General features: G+C 49.6%; 1 non-coding gene and 1 pseudogene across 1 annotated transcript; one reads left to right on the top strand and one right to left on the bottom strand.

The window, feature by feature from the left end:
- Positions 1-10,079, bottom strand: part of LOC120613849 (40S ribosomal protein S27-like) — a 33,373-nt pseudogene extending 23,294 nt beyond the window's left edge.
- LOC120613869 (U6 spliceosomal RNA) lies at positions 5,602-5,707 on the top strand. Its single transcript, XR_005655793.1, has one exon. It is a non-coding gene; the product is annotated as a U6 spliceosomal RNA (small nuclear RNA).
- Positions 10,080-25,490: the final 15,411 nt, after the last annotated feature.

The raw sequence follows: 25,490 nt of genomic DNA, 5'->3' as shown, positions 1-25,490 counted from the left end.
ATCTCGGAGCTGGCTCCAGTGCTGTCAGGAATGAGAACATCTGGTCAGAAGGCCAGCCTTTGGTATTTCAGCCTACTATGGCCTGGGCACATTCACCCACCCTTCTCCACTCACGCAGGCCCACCTCCTCCTTGAAGCTGCCCAGGGTTATCCCCTTCCTTCTCCAAACTCCTTCTCATAACCCCTCACAGCTCCACCCCTTTTCAAGACACAGCCCGTTCACCCTCACAGCCCTGAGTCTCACTTTCACAGGCCTCCCTAAGTAGACTGTGAGTTATGGGCAGAACTCAATGCCTCATAGTAGACTCTGTTCCTTCCCCACATGTCACCAGCACTGATCAGCTGGTGTTTCCTTCAATGTCTCCCTTGGCGCAGACCAAGCTGGGCAACGTTGCCCCTGACCAGCTCCCTTGTGCCTGTCCCCATGTAGCTTGTGGCTCCGCCTCAGGGTCATATCAGAAAATCAGCCTCAGTCTTCACACTTTCTCTTCTCCCTCTGGTCCCTGAGAGGCTCCACCTATGATACCACCGGGAATGGCCAGCTGTCCCTCAGCCTGGATGACCACAGCTAGTTCCTGCTGGCAACCCCAAGGAACCAGGAATGCTATCCAAGGCCAGGCTTAGGCTCACACTCTTCCCTTTCCTTCCCTCTTCCTTTCATCAGTGAAGAAAAACCTGCTTACACATGTATTAACCCAGAGCACAGCAGGTATGGTGCAGAAGTGTTCAAGGGAGCCACAGTGATGTGGTGACGTCACCAGGAGGGAAGAGAGCCACTGCTGGCGTGGGGAGCTGGATCTCGGAAAAGCTGGAAGGGATATGTCCCTGTGATCAAGGGGGCTTTGTGAAGCCTCCCTCTGGTCCTTCCAATAGGAATTTGTCCTTATCACACGCCACGGAAGCTCCTACTGGGCATCGCTGCCCACAGAGTGACATCCCAGGTCCAAGGAGGCAGTTCAGACCCTTGCAGAGAAGCCTCTTTCTCACCTCTGTGCTGGGGCTCCCATTCCCCTCCCCTCTTCCCAAGCAGATATCTGACTCTCTTGATTTGATGGCTTCTAACTCAGATTTTTCTAATTAAAGCAGCAATTCCAAAAATGTTTTCCATGGTGCACTGGTGTCCATGAATTGCCAATGGTGGGTAGGAAGGAGGGAATAAATGTGGGAAATTTTAGATAAAGCAAAGTGAAAGAGTCTCTTCACTATGGGTCTTCTTAGAGCCTGTAGTAACATTTTACTACATTTGCTTTTTCTCTCCTCTCTTTCCCCATCTCTATCTATCTATCTATCTATCTATCTATCTATCTATCTATATCTATCATCTATTGTCTATCTATCATCTATCTATCCATCTATCATCAATCTATCTACCTATCTATCTATGATCTATCATCTATTCATTTATCCATCTATATCTATCTACCTATCAATAATTTTTAAAAACTGTTTCAGAGTAAGTTGCAGATATGATGCTTTGTCACCTTTAAGTATTTTAGCATTTCCCCAAAGCAGGGGAATTCTTTGACATAACTCATTCGTCCAACCAACATTCTTTCTTTCTTTCTTTCTTTCTTTCTTTCTTTCTTTCTTTCTTTCTTTCTTTCTTTCTTTCTTTCTTTCTTTCTTTCTTTCTTTCTTTTTCCATTGGCTTGAACAAGTTTAAATTGCAGTTTCTATCACTTACAATCCAAAGAATTCTAAGTTGGAACAAGGGAGAAACAATTCCACATATAAATAGTGAGGACAGCAGAGTCCCCTGACTGGTCTCTGCCTAGGTGGAGGAGGCAACCTGTGGTGGCGGGAGGCCTAAGAATGCTCAGGGGAACACAAGCAGCCAGTGTGGCTGCAGCGGAGGGAAGAGAGAAGTTGGAGGTGAGGCTGCAGGGTGGATAGGGGCTAGACCTCAAAGGGCTGCAGGGTCAGGAAAGGGAAGGCTAGCCTCATTCCACCCCTAGGAAGGGATCTGCGGTATTTCTGAAACCTTGATTGAAATGATTCCTTTTTGTAGAGCGCTCATGAGTTGGGGCTGCTCTGAGCAGTTTATCTGCATTAGCTCCTTAACCTTCACAACATCACTCCCCTTTTACAAATGAGAAAACTGAGCTACAAAGAGGCCCTGTTACCCAAGTTCACACAACTAGTAAGTGGCACCCAGGCTGTCTAGCTCCAAAGCACACGTTCTTAGCTAACCTCTACATTGCTCATCTCAAAAGTATCTTTGGGTGGCTAGGGCCTGGAAGTGAGCAGCCCAAGGCTGTGTCCTTTTGACCACCTTGATTCTGGTTGACCCTTAGGCAGGCACTTCCTCAATGCCAGTCAGGTGAAGATGCCGCTGACCCAGCCCTCCAAATCAAAGCCTTCAAAACTCTAAACCCTCAAAGGCAAAGTGTCTTCCAGGGACAGCGCAGCTGATGCCAAGCCCCGGGGGGTGGGCCATGGGCCAGGGACATGGTTTGGCTCCAGAACATCATAGAGCAATTTACAACACCTTTACAAAACTCTTGGAGCAGCCAAGAGAGGCAGGTGGTGTGCAGGCCTGCAGGAGGATGGCCAGGTGTTGGGTTACCTGGGGGCAGAGGAAAGGCCCCAGCAGGATTGAGGGCTGAAGCCTGAGCCCTCTCACCAACAAGCCCACATTCTCCTTTATGCAATTCATTGCCCAGGTCCCCACACTGCATCTGGGTACACAGTATCTGGCATGGTTTGCCTCAGTGGTCCTGCCTACCAGCTCCTTAAGCACCCCAAGTAGGTGCCCTGGCTGCAGCTCCCACCTCTCCCCTCCTTAGCCTCAGCAATTCTATCTGCAGGAGTCTTCTCCACCCAAAGGGAGCACACTCTCAGGAGGGGAGGCTGACCTATCATGAGCACCCATCAGTTTCACCCGGTGAGCTCACTGACCAGCTTACCTGCCTCTGAGCAGATGCTGTGGATCTTAACTGTGGATGGCTGAAAGGCCTCACATAAGACACTCAGACTTCCCAGGCATCTGCCACTTGCTAGGTGCTATCTCATGGGTTTACCTGTCTTATGGCTTCCACAAACATCCACTGAACACCTACAAAGTGCCCTCGCAAGAGTGTCCAGATGAGTCAGATGCAGGCCCGTTCTCGAAGCACTCACTGGCAAGCAAGGGCCCACTTTACAGCTGGAGGAAGAAAAGCACCTGGGAACCATGGGGCCCTACCCACACAGAGATTTTGCGTGGCTACAAGTGATAGAGCCAGACTTGCAAGGGAGCCTGCTTTGTGCGAAACACCTACCATCCCCACCAACTCCCACTATAACCTGCAAGCATGAACTGCCATTCCCACTCTAAAGAAGCAAAACTGAGGCTCAGAGAGATCAAGTAACTTGCCCAAGCCCACACAATAGCCAGGTGGGATTTGAACCTGGTTCTGAATAATTCCAAGTCCATGTGCTCAGCCCAGGAACAGAGCGACTTGAGTGGGGGACAGCGCCAGTGGCTGGAGCAAGAAAAGAGACAAGGAGGTGGACGCGGAAGGAGCAGGTCCTCTGAGAAGGGTGGTGACTCATCAGGAGACTTTGTTGCGGTTACAAAACAGGCCAGGCACATGCCAGACACTTACTTTTTCCATTCCTTCCCTGCCCTTCCACTCCTTGTTCCTTGGTCTCCCTGAGTACATTCTGTTCTTACTGAACTTCTTAGTGAGCAGGGCGACTTGATTTTCCCATGGACTGAGAGCTCTCGGTCGCCTGATGTCCACTACTCCTCCCAGGCGCTCAGCACAAAAGCACTGCACAGACTTCCATACATACTACCCAGCTCCACATCCCCAGGCCTGCCCATGCTGCTCCCCCAGTTTCCTGGTGTTGATCACGTACTGTGTTATGTCAAAGAATTCCCCTGCTTTGGAGAAATACTAAAATACTTAAAGGTGACAAAGCATCATATCTGCAACTTACTCTGAAACAGTTTTTAAAAATTATTGATAGGTAGATAGATGTAGATGGATAAATGAATAGATGATAGATCATAGATAGATAGGTAGATAGATTGATGATAGATGGATAGATAGATGATAGATAGACAATAGATGATAGATAGATAGATAGATAGATAGATAGATAGATAGATAGATAGATAGATATAGATAGATATGGGGAAAGAGAGGAGAGAAAAAGCAAATGTAGTAAAATGTTAACATTTTAAGGAATCTGAGTGAAGGATATCAGAAATTGTACTATTTTGCAACTTTTCTTTAAGTTTGAAATTATTTTTTAATGAGAAAATCAGGAAGACTCTTCATGTCTCCCTTCGCACATCATTTTAATGGTATGATTCCCACATTAGATAGTGAGTGACTGGAGGACAGGAACGGAGTCTAATTCAGATCTGTGATCCAAATCTTGCGTGTGTGTCTCCAGCTCTGGGCTCAGCGCTCTGAAAATATCACAGCAAGATGAGAGACAATGTCCCATCTTCGGGAGCTCACAATCAACTAGGAAAAAGATATGAGAGTATATTGAATCATGAGCCCACAAACAGTGTGAATGCTGCTGGTGCTCTCCCTGGCCAGGGCCACAGACATGAACCACCTGGCCAACCTGCCCTGCCAACTGAGCCCCTGGCAGCTGACTCCCATGAGCCTGGGGTCAGGATCCCTGAAAGTCCAGTGTCCCTCTGAAGAATTTGAAAGGAATCATGCAGACAGGAAAGGCCAGGCAGCGGAGGGCCAGGGACTGAAAGTGGGAGGGTCCGGGCTGGGCCATCAGGGTCTCTGTAATGTGGAAGAGTCACAGGGGGTCTATGTGACACAGGAGGCTGGCAGGTGAAGAGAGTGAGTGGCGGGGACATGCAGAGAGGCCCAACCCTATCACCCTTTCACACAGTCCCTGCTCTTCATTGAGTACCCACTTGTCTGGGCTTTGATTCAGGTACAGGTGATACAACGATGAGTGAAACAAAGCCCATTTCCCGTGGAGCTGAGCCCTACTGCATGAGACAGTCAACCCCACGCAACCATATGGGTCTGTAACGTATCTTGTCCTCTTTGGTATTTTGAAGAAGAATAAAGCAGGGGATAGAGGGAGTGAGAGATGGGAGCAGGTCCTTCATGAAATGATGGGCAAGCCCTCTCTGCTAGATGACCTGCAGGGGGAGCCATTCCCAAAGGCTCTGCCTGTGGGGCCGGAAGCGAATAGGGAGGAACCGTGCAGAGACAGAGGAAGATCTTCTCAAGCAGAGAACAGCAAGTGCAAAGGCCCTGAGGCAGGACACAAACAGAGCATTCCAGAAACAGTAGGGATGGCAATGTAGCTGGAAATGGCTAATGGGGAGGACAGAGAGGATGCTGACATCAGAAAGATCATGTGACTCATGAGTGAGACTGGAAGCCCTTAGACGGTTTTCAGTAACACGATCAGACTTACATTTTCAAAGGATCATTCTGACTGCTTCATGAAGGATAGACTGTAGTGGGGGAGGGGGCAAGGCCAGAGTGAAGGCAGCGTGACCCATGAGCAGGTGACTACAGCAACCCAGGGAGAGATGATGTTTTGGTCCTGACCACATCATGACTCTTATGGCCCTGAGGTACTTTTGCCTTTGTGGGCTCCTTCCTCCGTTAGAAAAAAAATTTTTTGCTCGCTTTGGTGGCACATATACTATATTGGAATGATACAGAGAAGATTAGCATGGCCCTTGAGCAAGAACGACACATAAATTCGTGACGTTTCATATAAAATAATTTAATTATATTTTACAACTACTTTAGTGTAAAGATGAATACATTATATATTTGCTATTGTTATATTCATTGTTTTTGCTGATTTCAGAAGAAATTAAAACATGTTCATGGGCCTCTAAAAGAATATAGGCCCTCAGCACTTGGCCCACCATGCCCAGTGGGGAAGTTGGCCTCGACAGAAAGTGGTCAGATTGAGATGCAGAAGAAGCTGTGAGAAAGAGGCCAGGCTTATCCCCAGTTCAAGTTCCCTGGAATGTCAGCTGCGTGAATACAGGAAAAGGGTACGTTTCCATCAGTTTGTTTCCAGGCCCAAAATAACACCTGGCACCCAGAGGCCGGTCCCTCTCTGTGTGAGTGACCCTGCTCTGCAGTGTTACAGCTACCCGAATTTCTAGAGCTGCCCTGAGTGCTTCTCTGGTCCTTGCCATAAAAGGACTTGGCAAATTGCCTAAGACGAGGTATGAAGTTTAAGAAGAGGCAGCTGGACCGGAATTGTCAAAGATCACTTCATGAAAGAGAAAAGCTGGACTGGGCCTTGAAGGAGGAAAGGACCTTGAAGGACGGCGTGGAAGAGGAGTGTGTTCCAGGGAGAAGAAATTGCCCAAAGAAGGCAGTATCCGGGGAAACACTCGTCATGCCCTAGCAGCAGAGAGAAAATGACTCTGATCAGGAGACCCTGGGGAGCAGCTGAAGGTGCCAGTCCAGCCCTGAGAGGCTGAGCAGATGAGGGAATAACAGCCTCCAGCAGAGACACAGCCAGACTCTATTCTCAACTTGCCAAGGAGCTGGTGTTGGGGAACCCACCCCAGCTCCTTTTCGAGGAACCCATGCCCTTGTCTGGAGATAAGTCACACAGACTCCTGCCCTCTGTCTGATTCGACATTCTGTGGCTCCCTATATGGGAATTGCACAGACCCCTACGCTGACAAAATGGGGGGCTTACTTGGAGCAGTGGGTGTAAGTTCTCTGTGAGCCCCCTGTCAGGTCAACTACACTCCCTAATGGGACCAGTGCAGTTTCAAGCAGAGCTCCTGGAGGAGCCTGCTGGGATGGGAGACATATTGAGTCCCTATGTAGAGGGTCAGGCTCCCATCCCTGAGGACACCTGGTACCCAGACGGCCTGTACCATGGAACAGGTAGTAAAATGATGGAGGCTATCGTTGACACGGGCACAAGCACAAGTTGCCGTGTCACAATGCCCTTGGTGTGCTGAGCAGCCCAGAGGGACGGCGGGTAAAGACTACCCTGGGATTGAAGCCCCGTGGGGCTAAGCCAGCTTAGGAAGTAGATTGTGGGCCCAAGGTAGCACCCTCCGGTCCAGATCCTGTGCTTCGACCCTGTAGGGGTGGAGTGTGGGTCCAGGGTGAAGGGTCTCATGTCTGGCTGTGATCCGGGCTCCCAGCTAGGAATAGGACTCCAGATCTAGAATGTTACATTAGTGAAGTAGGGACTTGCGCCTAAAATATGTAAACATACTTCAGCTTATTGTATTATGCATGTGTGGCTGAATGCCACTACTGTACTTTGATATGTGTGGAGCCATACTGTTCCCTGGAGAGCAGAAGGGAAGCACAAAACGGGGAGCACAAGAAGAGTAGAAGCAGAAGGATGCTCCCCACAATAGAACTGCACTTCCTGCAATAGAACTGCACTCCCCACAAAAAAGTTGGTGCCTGCGTTTCATTCTCATGTCGGCCTCTTATGCATTCTTCCAACTGAGCATCTCAGCAGCAAAACCTTCCCTTCTCTAGCAGCTCAGCACTGACACATTCCATGCTCCCCTGACATTCCAACTCCCATGAAGGATGAGTGGCCTTGGTTAAAGGCTAAAGGCAACCTCAGCCATGTGAGAGTGGACCTCAGCTTCTGCTTCCCTACCGTCAGTCATCTGGCCAGAACCATCTTCTTTCCCCAGTCACTCCCCTCAACATGAGATCTCTGGTCTTTCCCAAGATCATAGCCAAGATCAGCTATAGGTAAGGCACTTTGGGGATCTTCAATTAGGGCCCAAAGTTGGGAGGAAAGAAGAGAGTCAGAGCGATCTTATTCCAGTCCTGACCCTCCATGGTTAGTGGCTTGAGCAACCTTAGACCTTATTCGCCTTCTCTGTAAAAGTGGGCTTGAAGAGATCTGCTCAGCAGGGTCACTAGTGAGCATGGACCATAATGACTCCAGGCATCTCAACTGGTGGCAGACAGGGGAGCCTCTAGACATATGACAGTTGTTTCATTTTCAGAGCATTTGTCGCAGCGATTTGAGGTTGTTTGCTTTTTGTCATTACTTCTACTAGCCCAGAAGCCCCTTCGACAGGAGGACGCCTGACTTCCCCAGTCTCCAATGGCAAGCACTGCTCCTGGGACAGTTTAAGTGCCCGGTGTCTGTCAAATGTCTGTACTCACAGGCCAGTGTGTCTGCCACCTTCAGGTCTGCAAGTTGGCCCTTGCATGGGGCAGTTTCCAGAGGAGCCTAACTCTGCCCATCTGACCCTGATCCCACCCAAGGAACCGGTCTGTAACACAGCCTTCCCTTGCCCAGGAGCCTGGCCTTGCCCTGCCCTGGACCCCTGTGGTCAGCTTCACAGGGCCTCAACCCAGGCTCGACCTCTCGTTCACCAGCACACTTGAGTGCATGATCCAGATAGGACACAGTCTCTGGACAAGCAAGCTGCAGGCTTATGGCTAGTCACAGTATAAGGTGGGGGAGGGGGTGGAGAGGACAGACAGACAGAGTGTGAGTATGCCCAGTAGGGTCCCACAGCAGGAGGCTGGGGAGTGAAGTTCTGACACTCTCCTGATGACTCACCTCTTTCTCGTCTTTTCTCATGTGGAAAATGGGTATAATAGCACCCACCTTGTAAAGCCATTGTGAGGGTTTTCAGAGAGCATGGATATAAACCACCCAGCACAGAGCTTAGCACATAGTGGGCCCTCAAGAAATGGCAGTTCCCTTATTTTCTTTGTAAAAGTTTTATGTGATGGGATGTGGTGGATACTGAGGAGCGCAGAGTCCCCTTCGAGAACAAAGGACTTACTCCCCAGGCTGCTGGGAGATGTGCCACTAGTCAGCCCTCTATGTCCCTACAAAGATTGCCTCCTTCAAGGTCACACCCTTGAAAGGTGGTGGACATCACCATTGACTGGCAGGGATCTAAATATCTCACCCCACGTGGGCGCAACTCTGAAACGGAGTCCAGCTGCACACTCCCTGTGGGCCTTGGAGACCCCATTGAGACTGCATCAAAGCTCAGCTTCTCCGTCTGCCCTCTCCTGCTTCCTCCTATCTCCCCCCCTCCCCATGTTAACTTCAAGAATATTCTATTAAATGTCCTGCATACTAATCGCTGACCCAGAATCTGCTTTCTGGGGAAGCCAAGCACCCAAAGTCCAATATTTGAATTTATATAAGAAAAAAACAAAACTAAATGGCCTTTGTTGCATTACAAAAGAACACTTTACTCCCCTGGAAAACTAACTCATTGTAGGCTTTCCTTAAATTGTGAGTCCCACAGGTGTATTTCAGCGTTTGATTGACTGGCACTCCATTCGAACTCAACAACGTGGCTAGTGTTTGAAGTGAGCTGTATCCACATAGTCTGCAGACGCAGACATTGAACTGCGGATTCGGGAGGCTCTGGACAACTGCTCAGCTGCCTTCAACTCACTCGGGCTTCTAGGTCTCCAGGGCTCCTTTATGGAGACTCATGAACCATTCTTCTGCTCTGTCCAGGCTTTGGCTGGTGCTAGAGCACCTGGAATGTAGAGCTAAGCCAGGTCCAGGCGCTTCAGGGGCTCTCAGCCTAGTAGGAGGACAGGGCAAGGTTGAGCACCATTACTGGGGCAAGCCCTAGGGCCATGGGAACTGAAGGAGGGTTATCTGACCCCATGTGGGTTTGGAGGATATCTGAAGAATGTTAAGCCAGAGAGAAGCATGGTCAGATTTGGATTCAGACACTCTAGGTCCCCACCAAGGGAAGGCAGTCCCTGGGCAAGGAAGCCGCGTGGTTATGCCCTCTCCGTGCAAGCATGATGCCACGTGATTTTCCCATGTCATTGCTTTGAAACCAGGCAACCGCCTTGGGAGGGTGGTGTAATTATTCTATGGAGGCCCTGAGAAGTGGCCAGGGGCGGATCTGCCTGAGTCCTTTCATGTGCCAGCTGGCCAGGTGTGGGCTGAAATGCCTCGTGGTGGGCAGCTGAGCACTTGCTCCTGAGGACTGGGCTTCTGACGCAGGTGCCAGCAGGTAGCCAAGGAAGGCGAAGGGCCCCCTCTGCTCTCACCCACTGAGGGGCCTCCTCTTTCTTGGGGTTCTCAGCCAGAGCAGCTTTGATGAGGAAGGACAATGGAGAACCACACTGGCCTTTGACTGGCATGATTACCAGAGAGTGCGGTGGAGAGGAGCTTGCCCCCCACCACCCAGGTGGGCACCTGCGGGGGAGGGTGCTGCACCTCCCGTTCAAGCAGGTGCTAGGAACGTGGACCTGAAACCAAGTGCCGCCAACAGCAGTTTGTGGAGGAAAGGTAGGTACCTAAAGAGAAGACAGCAGAAGGTTCTCCGGATCCACAGGGACAGCCCGCTCCAGCGGGTAGAATTCCAGGGGAGGTCCTTTCTTCTGCAAAATGACATGTTTCCTTTACTCTCTTTTTTAAACCAATTTTATTGTGAAATGTTACATGCATATAGAAAAGGGCACAAAATAGACGACACACAGCTCAATGACTTATCAGAAAGCAAACACTCATTAACTCACCACCTGGGGCAGGAAATGGAGTGCTTAAGGTCTCTCGGAACCACTCCCAACCTTGAATCCTCTCCCAGTGCCCTACCTTCCCCGCCAGAGTTAACCACTAGCCTGACGCTCATTGGAATTGCTTCCTTGCCTTTCTGCGTAACTTTACTAAGCGTCCCTAAACACTACTTTGGTGTGCCTACTTGATCAAGCTACGAAATCTGGCAGCTTGCCTTCCTTCTGGCTTCTTTCACTCACTGCCACGTAGGAGACGCATACATTGGTGCAGCCACATACTGGTCATTGAATGTTTTTTACTGACATTCACATCTACAGCTCTGCTCAAGCCTAGTCTCTGGGGCCCAGTGACTGGCTTCTGGTCTCAGCCCCACTGTGTCCTCATTGCAAGACCCTATGTGGGTTCCTACTTCCCCATGCCTGTCTGTGAATATTGTGGATCCACTCACGATCTCTCAGGTCTTGGCCTGGCACAGGAGCGTGCCACCCAACTGAAGATTTCCAGAACTGAGTTCGAATCTTGGCTCTACCACTTCCTAACTGCTGCAGTTTTGAACAAGGTACTCCTTTTATCTGAAACTCTGTTTTCTCTTTGTAAAATGGTGATAATAATATTCACCTTGTGGGATGGTTTAAAGACTTTCAAATGCAGGTACATGGCAGACATCATTTCCTATAAGCTATTTACATCCTCGACCTGCCATTACATATAACATATTATTTATAAAGCAACCACTATTAAGAGGGGCACATTTTCTCCTTTGTCTTTGAAAGTGTACCTACCGGTAACTACAAAATGCCACTACAGCATCCAGCTCAGAGGATGCTCTCTGCAAAAGTGTTGTCTTCCCCCTGCTCATTTGCTGGGCTGGAAGGAAATGGGAGGAAAAGGCCTGCCACCCTGGGGGAGCCCTGGACCCCAACAGCTGTCCCAGGTCCTGTACCTGCAGTGGCCTCTGGGGCCCTGGGTTTTGTCTTTATCCCTGGATTCCTCTACCCCAGGGCGCAAAGTCGTCCACTGAAAACACGACAAATCCTTTGTGTTCTGCAAGTTCTGCCATTCCAGACCACCCCAGCAGAACCAAGGAGGGCATCTCTCTGCAAGCAGATGCACAGTGTTGGAAAGAAAGGCACACAGAAAGTGACATCTCTGGACAAGGCTGGCACATCAGAAGTTGTGGGCAACAGCTATCTGGGAGCGTGTGGGACAGGACCCTTGAGTCTCTCTCAGGCTTCCCCAGGTGATCTCCTTTCTCCACCAGGCTGCTCTGCCAAGACCAATGTCCCTCCTGATCTGGATGCCAGGCTGCCTGGGGATGGCTGTGTTCCCCAGGCCCTGGCCCAGCCCTGTTCCTGAGGCTGTCCTGGCCACAATACCCCTTTGACATCGAAGTGTCCAGAGTCCTGGCCAGGAGGAAATTAATTTTAAAATGAGAGAACAGTGGCATAAATAAATAAGTAAAATGAAATCGAACGTACTCATTTACACATGAATGCTGCATAATTACATTGTTGAGCCTGTTTGCAATTTCACCCATGGATGAAGATGTTCCACTGATGTAGAGAAATAAAATTCACATGCAGGTCCTCAGGTCCCCAGATGTTCTTCTTGGACCCCAAAAGGGACAGGATGGAGAAAGAGGGCTTGTGTTACTTTCTTTAAACCAGAAACAAGCAACATGGGCCCCAGACAGGGAAAACTAACCTCTATAGAAGCATTTTCTATCCAAATCACTTACTGGTTACCGTGCAGCTAATTGGACCACCGATCTTGAGAGCAGGTGGCGTCCACAATGGGAAAGATGGTGTGAAAAGATGGGAGCCCTGGCTGTGCAGCCAGAAACCCTGCATTCAGGGTGTCCGCCCACACGTTCTGGCGGAGCAAGCATCTTACCACAAGCAAGTCCATGCGTTTTAAGCCTGAGGTTTTTCCTTGGAGAACAAGGGCAGTAGCCTCAACTCACAGGGTGTTACAAGGGTTAAATGGCCTGAACCATGCCATACACCTTCAGTGAGCGGTGTTGACAAATGTCTGCTGCACAGACTCTCCCAACCCCAATATCCTGTCGCCCCTCATAGGAGGTAGAGGCTCAGCTGCCACCAGGCAGAAGGAATCTGGGAGCCTGGCCCCTCGAAGCCAAACAGCCAAAATCCACTTGCGTCAGCTGCCGTCCTCTGGGCTGGTGCACCAGTCACCTAGGGGCATCCCACGATGTACAACTGCCAGATCCACCATCTTTACTCTTCTCCACTTCTTCCTACACCCTGTTTCTAGAATGCAGCCTTCCCTCTGTTCTCTGGGTCCCATGGCAACCCCATGCCAGTGCAGCACCCTCGGGGAGCCCTCCCTCCTAGGAACCACCCACACCCAGGCACGTTTCTGACATTTTTGCTGTGAGAAAGGCTTGAGTTTGAGGGCAAAGCTTTGACTGAGTACATGGACACCAGGGTTCCTCCTTAGCCTGAACAGGACACAAGTCACCAGGGGACCTCTCATGTTGCTTCCTTTCTATGAGCCTCAGTTTCTCCAGCGATAACAGCAGCAAAAGAATTTAGAGGAGCTCAGAGCTCTTCACTCTCTGCCCCATACAGTCCTGGGCTTCCTCAGAGCCCCTCTTGTAAATCCGTGACTTCCTTGCACCCCATTTGGTCCCTCAGTTTGGCTGTTGGTTTGGAATGCACTGCCATGTGCTGTTTCCTTTAATGAAGTGTTAGGGGAACAAGTTTGAAGACTCTTGGCCTGTGCGATATCTAGAGCCCCTGCAGCATTGACTCTAGGGCTGTGTTACACAGAGTCATTCGGCCCCACAGTGCCATAGCTATGTCACGCAGGAGCAATTTTCTCCCTCTCACGTCTCTTCCATCATCTTCTGTGCCAGGGACATTTGGGACTGAAACAAGCCCGGAGATTCACAGTGGGCCCTATGTGCCACCGCCCTGCCCTGCCACCCCCAGGCCCGACCTCTGTTTTGTACACAAACACCCATGATGGGGCACTGGAACCCTGCAGGCAGATTTTGTCTTTCCAACAACAATGCCCTTTTTTTCTTAAAGGCAACGCTGCACACTCTTGGGTATGGGAGGCGTTAGAGGAGTCTGGAGAAGGGAGAAGGTGGGAAACTACCATCTCCGTCTCTCAACTCCTGCGTCTCCCTCACAACCTACTCTGGGTGGGGGTCCCGCTGCAGGGCCTTTAAAAATCAACCCACATCAACCTTTTCTTTTTGAGCTTGTGTCTCTATTAAGAGAGATTTGGGTAGTGATTTAGTGCACAGGTTTGAGCTAAAGCTTCTGGGTTCAGAATCTTTCTTGGGCAAGTTAGTGAACCTCTCCTGGCTTCAGTTTCCTCCTTCCTAAAATATGGTTCATGGTGGATCCTGAACATGGCTGTTGGAAGCACTGGTATCTACAGACTCCAAACAGAACCTGTCACAGGCTGACATCTTACGCATTGGCATTTCTTTTTTTATTCATTCTGGTGGGTTTTAAATTTTTATTTATTAAATGTCATCGTGGCAGTGAATGCTGAACCTACAGCTAGACTGTATTTCCCAACTACCCGACCAAGCTGCTGAGTGGGGCCATGTGACTAGGTTCTGTGTCACATAAGAGAAAACTGATGGGTGCCACTTTCAGGTCTGGTCTCTAAAACCTCTCCTTCCATCTTCCAGGTTCTCCCTCGTTGCTTCCTCTGCCTGCAGGAAGGACTCTGAACCCCTAGAAAATGTCAGACACACTCAATGAAGGCAACGTGAGCGCCTGCGTAACCATGTGGAGTGCAGCCCTGGCAGCCCAGCTCAACCGGAGACACGAAGGGGAAAGAAACCTCTACTGTGGTGAGCCACTGAAGTTTAGGAGTCATTTTTATAGTACCTAGCATTACTCACCTATATTATGGCCATAATGTGAGACCATTTAAACAAATTCTTCTCAGGGTATTTCCAGCTTAATATTATTTTCTAATAATGATCATCATAGTGGTGTTTTATATTCTCGAGAGTTTTCTTTTTAATGGTATCTTCTGGATACTTTACAAATAGTTTAGTTGATCTATAGACCCATTCTTCAAACTCTTAAGTCATTAGAAAAGATAAAAAAAATAATAATAATAAAGGCACGCAAAACACTACTTAGAACACATGGGCCCTCACGACCTCTTTCCTAGAGTCAGATTAGTTTTAGAACACAGACCAAGGCTATTGGGGACACTGAGGGCACAGGGAGCAGTGAGCTTCTAAATAGTCAATCCAGTCAGGGTCGGAAGGCCCAGGAGTCAGGATGGAGCCCTCAAAGCCCCTGCAGAGCCTTGGGCCACCAGGTGGAAATTTGGGGCCTCTGCCCCCTCGATTATGACATGGCTGGGATGCTCTTACAGCCCAAAGAAAAGTGCAAAATCTGCCCAGAAGCTCATCGCCGGCAGGCCAACGGTAGTGGTTTGCCAGAGCGAGAGTTGCATACCAGGGTATGCCTGGCCCAAAGGCTCCAAAAACAGATTTCCAGACATCCTGACTCAATATCTACCAGTTTATGAGACCACTGACATGACTCAGCAAAAAAGGTGGCATCTCTGAGGCCTGCCCAGGGCTATGCAGAAGACACTCTGGGCAAGGGGTAGCGCTGAGATGAACTCTGGAGATCAGGAGTGCTTGGGAGCCCAGAGGAACAGCTACACATACACGGACCAGAGAACAGGCTTCCTTTACTGGGCACACAATCCAGAGGGCAGCAAAGGGACATTTGCAGTTGTGGGGAAGATGCCTATTCAGTGACCATGGGGGTCTGGGGTCCCCTGGATGGAGCTGGGCTCCAAACTGAAGACTTTGAAGCTAGCCCCCTAGCTGCACCTCCTACCCCTGTCACCACCTTCGCTGTTCCAGAGAGGCAAGTGACAGGTAGAGATTCTGGTGCTATGCTGGGAGGGAGGAGGTGGGCCTGGCTCGTGCCTTTGCGCAGCCCAAGGGCACAGTTGAGACATGGCTGAGATGGGGAGGCGATGACTGCAGTACATAGTCTGTTCCAAAGGCACCCCACCCCAGGGGTATAAAGAATTTGGAGGAGGGCCACCTAGACCATCCCGATTCTCCTTCCCACTTCCAAGTAACACCTTACCCGGGATGCATTTGCTCCCTACTGCTGGCCCTACCATCTCCTCCACAGAGCCTTGGGGCACAGTCCTTGGAAAATATGCAGGCCTTGGAGCTGACAGAGCCAGATCAGAAGCACGGCTCTGCCCCATGGCCAGCTGTGTGTCCTGGAGTAGGCTACCCAGCCTCTCTGAGTATCGGTCTCCTCATGGGCAATGTGGAAACTCCAACACTTCCTTCAAAAGGCGCTTTGAGCACTGGATGAGATAATGAAAACGTCAGGAAGGAAAAACCTTCCCTCTGCCCTTATGTTCACTAGCTAGGGGCCAGAGACTTAAACTGACAGAAGACAGATTAGCAAGAGAAGAGACAGATTTTTATTCACCTACATACGCAGGAGTTCACTGAAAAATATGACTCAAAGAGGCAGTTAGAATTTGGGACTTAAAATATATACCATCTTAATAGGGGAAGTAGAGGGGGAGAAAGGCACTTATGGGAAAACAAAGGATTTTTAGGAAAGATAAATGGGCCCCTAGGAGAAGAGATGAGAAAGACGATAGTTTTGTGACAATGTCTGTTAGGTGATTTCTTATCCTGATGTCGCTGTCTCGATGGCTCCTCTCTGGCTAGAGTCAATCTTTTCTGGTTTCAAAACTCCAGGGAGAGAATTTATGACAGCTGAATTCTTTTGGGTGGCTCCGCTTTTAGGCAGACAAGGAGCGTTCAAAACAAACAACAAAAAAAGCAAAATACTTTTTGTAGTGGTATATTCTGGATCCCTTCTGTAAGACCCTTGGCACGTGGTAGGTATCTGTCAGGTTGGGGAGTGGGGAGCCCGTCTCAAGCCCTCCCCATGCTGATCCATCCAATGTCCTTTTGCCTCATGCTTGGTACTTTTCCCAAATCCCTACTCTCCTATCTGAATTTGTTTGTCCCCTGCCCCTACTACCATAGCCCTGTTCTTGGTGTTGAAAGCTAACAAACTCGTCTAAAGTCCTGTTAAGGCATACCAGCTTCTTCCTGGCCCAGTACAGTCACTTTCACTAGGGCCTTTGGGTCCCAGTCTCTCACTTGCCAATCATCATATTGCTATCACTTACTCGTTCAACAAACTCTCCTGGAGAGGCTTCTTCCTGCCAGGCCCTCCTCAGAGTGGCAGTAATCGAGCAGACCAACCTCCATCTTCTAGGAGCTCTGACCAGTTCAAGAGCCAGACAGACAAACTGACAGTTCAGCCTATGCACAGGAGCCATGGAAGCTCAGCGAAATAGCAGGACTGTGACTTGTTGGAGGTAAGAAATAGATGGGTCCACAAAGGGACTGGAGGGAATGGGGAAGGAAGGAGAGAAGGGAGGGCAGTAGGGAGGAAGGAAGTTGGCTGGTTTCTCTCCATCTCCTTTTTCCACTCTGGACATGTTTGGGGCCCGGCCCCTTCTCCCACTCCATGTCAGCCTCTCAGATTATCAGATATTCCAATAACTGCTCCTGCCCAATAAGCTCTCTCCAGATAACCTCGTTCCCTTATAATTGAGTTTAAATATTGATCCACCCAATCAAGGCAGGTTAATAGTCAACCCCATTAAGCTCTGGAAGCCTCCCAGGCACAAGGCTCCCTTCCCTGGAGTGACAAGGCAGGGGGCTGAGGGAGTGGCAGCCTCTAGGGACTTAGCCTTCCTTGGAAATCATGTTCGTCTAGGGGCTTGAGCTGGGGGCTATCTAGTCCTGGTTCTTCCCAGGACTAGGTGGGTCCCCTGGGCAGTTTCAAGAACCCTCTCCAAGCCAAGCCTCAGTGTCTGCCTGTAGCATGGAAGCCCTGGCACCCTGTCCTTCCCAGTGCAAGGTCCAGGCAGAAACAGAGGACAGGGTGCTTTGGGAGATGTACACTGTTCTGGCCAAGGAAGGACACAGAGGGAAAGCCAGGTGCTGCATCAGCTGGGAGAATGTGCCCACACACCTCTCCTGTAGGGACTCTGCTTTGCTGGCCTTCTGCCGACTCCCTCAGGCTCCTGAGGGTTTGGTCCTCCTTGGTTATTCCCGTCGGGCCCATCCTGTCTGACATACTCCCAGTGGAATCTCAAGCCTGTAGGACAGACGCCCAAACGGTGGCCCCACCACCACTACTGGTGACTCTCTCTGGTCTTCCATGTCGACTATCACAGTCAGTGATGTGGTAACCACTGCAGTCCAGGGTTTCCCATGATTCAGAGGTGCCGAGAGTAGCTGCTGTGCCTGGCCCAGAGCAGACAGTGGTTGGAGAGCAGGTGGCCAGCATGCCTGCACCCAGGAGGCCCCGCAGCCTCTATCAATGGGTTTCGCAACTGAGTTCAGCTTCTGCTAAAGTGAGGATGGAAGGATCCCACAGCTGTGACCCAACTCTTCAGGTCTGGGTGACCTTCATGTCAGCCGACCCTGACATTCTCCAGTGCCCCCACCCCCGCCCTACCCTGAGCTCACACCCAGGACTCGTTTTTCTCTTGGGCGCTTCTGCAAGAAAGAGAGCAAGTTCCTCCAGGCCAGTGGTTCTCAAAGCGTGGTCCCCACCAGCAAACAGAACCCTGAGGAAATGGTTAAAAATGGCACATTCTCAGCCCCTAAAGAATGGGGGGCCGAGAATGTGCCACACCCACAGAGTCCAGCCCCTCTGGTGACGCTGATGTTCTATGACACTTGTCCTCAGCAGGGGCTACGAAGTTACCACTCCCCAGTAAACTAGGACCATGAATGAAAAGCTCCCGCCCACTGGCTTATTGTGTGCAGGAGTCATTCAAAACTCTTTAAGTAAATTAAAGCTATTTAATTCATATAGCAATACTATGGAGCAGGCATAAATATTAGCTCCACATGGATGAAGCAAGCCAGGCACAGAAAAGTTAAGTAACTTTGCCCAGGTCACAAAGCTGGAATCTGAATTTGAAACAAGGCACTGTCATTCATTATGCCAAAGATTCTCAAAATGTGGTCCCTGGACCAGGAACGTCAGCATCGCCTGGGAAATTTTTAGAAATATAAATTCCCAGTCCTCAGCTCAGACCTACGGAGTCAGAAACTCTGGGCATGGGGCCAGCAGTCTGTTAAACACACCCTCCAGATGATCCTGATGCAGTTCTGAGGGCCACAGCACCCCACCCACCCCACCTGCTGCTTGAAAATGCCACATCACGTGGAATTCATTCTGAAAGCTTTGTGCTCACGTTGTGGCTAGAAATACACCATCTTGCAGTGTGGCTCTGCTCCTGCCTCAGTGGGGGCCTGCCTGCTCAGAGCCCAGCTCTCCTGCGGACTGATGTGAAGGAGCAGCTGCTTCAGGGCCCCTGCTGGGAGGGCCTGCCCCAGGTGGGCCAAGAGCACTTCTGGGGACACACCACTGGGCTCATGTGTCCTGCTCACAGCTGAGTGCCCTGTTAGGGCAGAGGCCACACAGGCAGATCAGCAGCCTGCAACCAAGCCAGAACAAAAGGCAGGGTGATGTAGGGTGACTCCTAGACTCTAGCCCCTAATGGCTCTGTTGCCTTGACCATCTCCCTAGTTCGACTCTGAACTTTTGAACCCAATCCCATCTTGTTCCTCCACTGCTGTCTCCCATCTCACTTAGAAAGCAAATCAGAACCTCCTTCCTGCTATGGTCTGTGAGACTGTGTTAGTGTAGTCAAAATCAGGACACAGCCCACCAGTGGGCCAGGAAGTCAACTTGGCAGGTCAGGACCTGCATCTCTAAAGAAAACATGAAATGGAATAGTTCAAACATAGTTTTGTGAAACTTTTTGTGTGTGAAACTCTTAATATGTGTGTACTGTGTAACACTGAAAACTCTGGTTTATCTGACCCAGCTCCCCTCTGTCTACTCTGACCCCCATGGTGCTACTTTTTTTTTCTTTTTTTTTTTTTGGATCCTGGACACCACCAAGCTGTTTCCCATCACAGAGCCCTGCCCAATGGCTCCTGTGCCCAGCCCAAGTCACTGCTTTACATGAACGGTCTCACGTCAGCCTCACGATTTTGAAAGGCAGGTGGCATTACTACTTCACAGATGAGGCTGGGGTTCGGAGAGGCTAAGCAGCTTGCTTAACCGTGTGGTCTCAAGATTCCAACCTAATACCTGGCCCTCACCCCTGTGTACACCCTCTGCTCTTCTCATGGGAGCATAGGCAAGTTGAGAGGAGAGGGGGGACTTTACCAGTGTGGTGGAGAGGGGGGATCCACTGAGCTCAGGAGGATGGGGAGAACATGGGTAGGGGACACAGAGGAGCAACAGCCCACAATTTGACTGGAATGGAGTACTGGGGGCAGATGAGCTTGGAAAAGGTGCAGTCTGGGCAGGAAGATTTCTGAGCAGGGCAAGAGCTGGGAGAGAGAACACAAGCTGGTTTAAGAAGGTTGGTGGAAGGCTCACAATACTGCAGCCTTGGCCCTAGATGATGATAAGGGTCTGGGGTTGTGGCATTGCAAATGTGCCCACCACAGAGTTCAGCACAGCCCACCCACTGATCAAGCTTCAAAGACAAGAGGGCGCCCAAAAGAATGGCTACTATCGAAAAGGGGGGTGGGTGGGTATAAAGTAAATAAGCGTTGGCAAGAATGTGGAGAAATTGGAACCTTTGTGCACCACTGGTGGGAATGTGAAACGGTGCAGCTGCTGTGGAAAATAGTATTACCGTATGAATCCAGCAATTCCATATCTGGATATTTATCCAGAAGAAGAGGAGGCAGGAGCTCCAATAGATATCTGCACACCCATGCTCACAGCAGCATTATGCACAACAGCTGAAAGGCGGAAGCAGCCCAAGTGTCGATGAATGAATGAACTGAATATAGTACTATATACAGATAATGGAACATTATTCAGCCTTAAAAAGAAAGGAAATTCTAATAAGATACACTAAGAATGAACCTTGAGGACATCATACGCAGTGAAATAAGCCCATCACAAAGGGACAAATACTGGATGATTCCATTTACATGAGGCACCTAGAGTAGTCATATTCACAGAGACAGAAAGTAGAATGGTGCGTGCCAAGGGCAGGGGAAGACGAAAAAGTCCTGGATGGATGGTTGCACAACAATGTGAATACACCTGATGCCACTGAACCGTACACTTAAAAATGGTTAAGAAGATAAATTTCACATTCTATGTATTTTACCACAATTTAAAAAAACATAAACAGCCCAGAGGTCTGAGCCACAGGGGTTTCTTACAAATGAGTTTTATTTGAATTCTGACCCGAGCATAGATCCCACATACAGATTTCTCGTCAGCACGATGGCACAGTAATGAGTGCAAAATAGGCTTTATTTCAGGTACAAAAACAATATGGCAGCCTGACAACTTCTGTCTTGATGCCCACCTCCTCATGACCATCATGTCTGCCTGACCCATCCAAGGGCTACACCATTCCCAAGAGACTCCCACCACCTTTAGAAAAGAGTCACCCAATCTGAAAAAAAGGTGAGGAAGTTACATTTTAAGAAAAAAAAAATCACTTTAAATACATGAACATTAGAGAACACAGTAACCAAGTTTTTACCCGGCAAGGGGGCGGGGAAGGGGGAGGCACACGAAACAATCCCTTCTCTTCTGTCTTTAACAACAAGCCCCACCTGTTTCCCCAGCAGGTGCACCAAGCCCAGTATGAAGTCAGCACGAAAGCCAGTGCCGCATAGGAAGGCGTTTGCCCTTCTGGGACGAGAACATGAGGTCTGGGTGTAGGATCTGGACGCAGATGCCTGTCTTCTCATCCTGGCTCAATTCACCAGTACGTGTAGGACCTGGGACTGTAGGTAATTTCTCAGTCATAATTTCCTCCCCTGGAAAACTGGGCTACAGGGGCCTCACAGTGCTGTGGGGAGGATCAAATGACACAATGGCAAAAGCACTGGGCACGAAGCCTGACCCGGGAGAGGCCAGTCAGCGACAGCTGCTGCTGTTGGTGTTGGTACTGATGGAGGACTGGATACAGTGTCCGGCCACCTGCACATGGAGAGGTGAAGCAAGGGACCCAAAAAGGCTGACCAAGACACAGGGAGGCAGGCACCACCCAGTTGAGAGTTGAACAGCAGCATCTAGGCTGTAAGGCTGGCATTTGAACTCACTCCAACTTCTCCCAAGGGCATAAACAGAAACCTGGGCCCATGAAACCCTTACAGGGGGCCAGGAAGTAGCCCTTCTCAATAACCAAGCTGAGGCTGCCACAAATGGTTTCCTTTGTAGGAGGAAGAACAGCAGGACATGCAGGGAGGGATCTGCGGGGACCCAGAGAACCCAAAAGGTCCATGGTCCTTAAGGTACCAGCTGAAAGGAAAGTCAGGCTGTACCCTCTCGAGACAGGAAAAGTTCCTGAGGCCTCAATGAAAAGGCCACCACCTAGCATGGCTTGCTGACCTGTTAATACCAGCACAAAACCCTTCCCACCCACAGCCCTTATACCAGCCCCGAACACTCTGACCCGGGTATCCAAAGGCCCACCAGCTCCCCCGGAATGGGACAGCAGGCAGGCAGAAGGGGAAAGCAAAGGACTTGGACATTCCCACCAAGAAGCTGGGGTGGACCGCACGAGACAAAGGGCTCACTAACCACATGGGAAGTGAGATCGCCAGGAAAGAGAGACTCAGGCTGCCTAGCTGCTTGCCTCTCTGGCTTCAAAACTCAAAACAAAATACTTTTTATTGTTTCAAAACGTCCTCTTTTCTGTGATTTTCTTTAAAAAGAATCCAGTGGGGATAGATGGTAATGGAGGTCTAGCTCAGTGGTTAGCCAACTTTTTCTGTAAAGGTTTAGATAGCAAGTATCTTCAGCTTTAAGGGCCAAGAAGCAAATCAATATTATGTTGGCATGAGAAAATAAATTTCCACAATTTTTTTGTTGATGAAAATCAAAATATAATTGAGTACTTCTTTGTAGTACAGCTCTACTAATGAGAAGAATGGAATTTTTGAAAGGGTGCAGGATAATCTTTCATTTAATTTGGTTCAAAGAGAGTGCTTGCTATCATCAAATGGATCACACACCAGGCAGTGAGCTGGACGAGGGCTGCAGTTCGCCAGCCCCTGATGACAGTAGGCTTGCGTTGATCAATGGGGGCGAGGGGTGCCTGGGTTAATTATATTGTTCTCTTCAATGACGGTTTATAAACTTCCCATGATAAAAGGCTTTCCCATCGCCTGCTGGCTCCCACCCACTGGGGCTCCTCAGATGAAGGGTGTGAGGACAGGCTCACGCACACTGCCCGTTGGGAGGGGAACTAGTTTGGCTGCCCTGATGGCAGGGCTCGTCAGCCCAAGACACAGGCAGTGACCATCTCATCCCATCAGCAGCCCTGCACAGAGCAGCAAATCCATCCCTCAGAGCTACTTCTTGAGGCCATTAACTCTAGAGGGTCTCTATGTGGCAAGGGCATGGGGGGAGAGGGGATGGCAGGTCCAGCGCTGGGTCATTGGCAAGAGAGCTGCCACTCAGACCTATTTCCTTTTTTCTCCTGGGATTTCTTGTCACCCTTGGGGGTGAAGGAAGAAAGCCCAGGAAGAGTTTTTGTAGACGTCTGGAAAACTTAGTACAAGTTCTTTGGGTGCTGGGCGGGTTCCTGGAAGGAGGCCTGGGGTGTCCTGACCAGGACCTCACTGCCCCAGGCCCACCAAGGGCTTCGCTGCAACCTTACATCTCCAGCCTGGACCATCTTAAAGGCCCCCTGCCCTGTTCCCACAAAGTGAAGGTAAGGAGGCAGGAGGGTGATCAGAAAGGATGTACAAACTTCCTAGCAGCCAGCCTGACTGATATCACACCTAGAGTATAAAACCAAGGAGAAAAAAATGGACACGGGGTGATATGTAGAAGACTAACACCATGGGCCTTGCTCTTGGGGTCCTTGTCAGATGGCAGCTGCCAGCACTGCTCCCCTCTGCAGAAGAGCTGGACTTAGGGTGTGGATCCACCCTTCCCCCCAGTAGAGCAACTTTACCCTCATTGGCCTCATCAACAGAGTACAAACCAGGAGTATCATGTAAAATCTAAAGGGAACAGCAGTAATCACCACGTCCAGCTGAGAATATTTAGGGCTGCATCAATATCAGACCCTGGAGCGGGGAAAGGGGTCCACGGGTACACGTAAACATGTACAACATAGCTGCAGAGCTGGCCTTCACTGCGTCCAGGCTCAGGCTGCCGGGGGTACACCTGGTGGCCACTCTAAGTGCTAATGGGGTAGGCAGCCCAGCTGTGAGCCAGACTTGGTTCTTAAAGACATGACCGAGACCCTGCACCTCATGTCAAGGTGCATGTGATCTTGCTGTGCATGCGCCAGCCTGAACGGGAGCTTCAGCAGCACTGTGTGCAACCGGCATGCGCACACATAACTCATCGCTTGCTCTCTGTATGACTCTGATGGAGAAAAGACTGGGAAAGGCCCAGTGCCCCTCTGAATCACCATGCGACTGAGTCAGCCGCAACTGCAGAGGTCTCCCAGGCCTTATTTTTAAGGGGAGGACACGGAGACCCAAAGAGGCAAAGAGACTCATGGAAGCGGGAAACTTGGGGCCTAGGAACCCTGTCCTTCCCAACTGTCTCCACCCCCACTTTGCCCTCTCATCCTCTGCTTTTCCACCTTCTCTGAGAGCCTCAGGACTTCCTCCCTCTGCTCTCCTGACAACAGCAAAAGATGCTTTTCCATGTTTTTCACCAACTCGTTAATGATTTTAAGACCTTCAGACATTCAGGCCAGCCCCTGAAGCCACGCTAGACTTGGAAACTTATGACATACTGCTCAACCAGCTCCACCCTGCTCCTTGTAAAGCCCCTCTTAAGCTAATAGTTCTCCCTAAGGGGCCCAAGGCTGCCTGGGCAGGGGGTCACTAGGGCAATGTCTGACCTTTGCTAGGACCTCAAGCCAGGACTTTGCACTGCCTTTTCCAAAGGCACAAAGCCCCTTCCCCAGCAAATCTTATTGTTCCTCCATTCAAAAGCCTCTGTCTTTACTGTAAAGGTGCATCTCAGTAAACAGGAAAACGTTATCACAACCTTGCCAAACAGATACCCAGTAAAGAAAGGTCATGGCCTGAGAATAATGCAGGTTTGGGCTTCTGGTTCGAGCTGGTGGCTGGATCACAGGGATGTTATCTTCTTTCTCTCTGGAGATTACTTTTAAAAACTGTGGCTGCCGAGAAGCCACAACCTAGAACATGTGGGTTAAAGGGTACAGTTCTGGGAGGGCTGCCCTGGCCAGAGGGCCGATGGGACTCAAAGCTTACAGAAAAGACAGCAGGTGGACAAGAGTACAAAGTATCACAGCTTTTTTGTACTTAACAAAATGAAAACAAAATCTACAGCCTTAGCTCATCTGACTCCTGTGGAAGGGATAAACTGCTGAATTAAGCAGCTAAAACATTTGGTACCAAATAACTATGTGTATTTATTTATTTATTTATTTATTTTTGGTATTTATTATTCTCTATTTCTTTGTAAGCTACCAGATTTAATTATAACCATTAGGAGAAGGTAAGGAGAACAGACAGCAGTGAGCATTTCAGAGAATGAAAGACTCTACAAATAGCAAACTTAAGGTAACAGATCTTTATAAAGCCCTTTATTGGAAATAAGAAATAAAAATATTAGCCTACTATATTTTTGGAATTAAAATTTAGCCTGCCATCACTTGGCCTGGATAGTGACTAAAGTATAGTGACTAAAGACACCTTGAAAGGCTGGAAGTCAGAAGACCAAAGGTCTAGTCCTTGTTCTGTATAACCTTGGCCAAGTTATTCCACTTCCATGTGACTCAGTTTTCTCAAAAAAGAAAATGACTGGTATTGACCCTCCCCAAGGAATAGTGTGTGGAGCTAGAATGTGCACCAAGAAAGATTGCAGAGCATCAGAAAGTGATATGACCCAGTATCGTTGAGATAGGTAAAGAGGGAGATAGCAGGAAAGTAGAGACAGCCAGCTGTAAAAATGGTGAAGCCAAAC

Source organism: Pteropus medius, unplaced genomic scaffold (genome assembly GCF_902729225.1).
Source record: "Pteropus medius unplaced genomic scaffold, Ma_sr-lr_union100, whole genome shotgun sequence".
Lineage (NCBI taxonomy): Eukaryota > Metazoa > Chordata > Mammalia > Chiroptera > Pteropodidae > Pteropus > Pteropus medius.
This window is presented reverse-complemented; position numbering and strand designations above follow the sequence as displayed.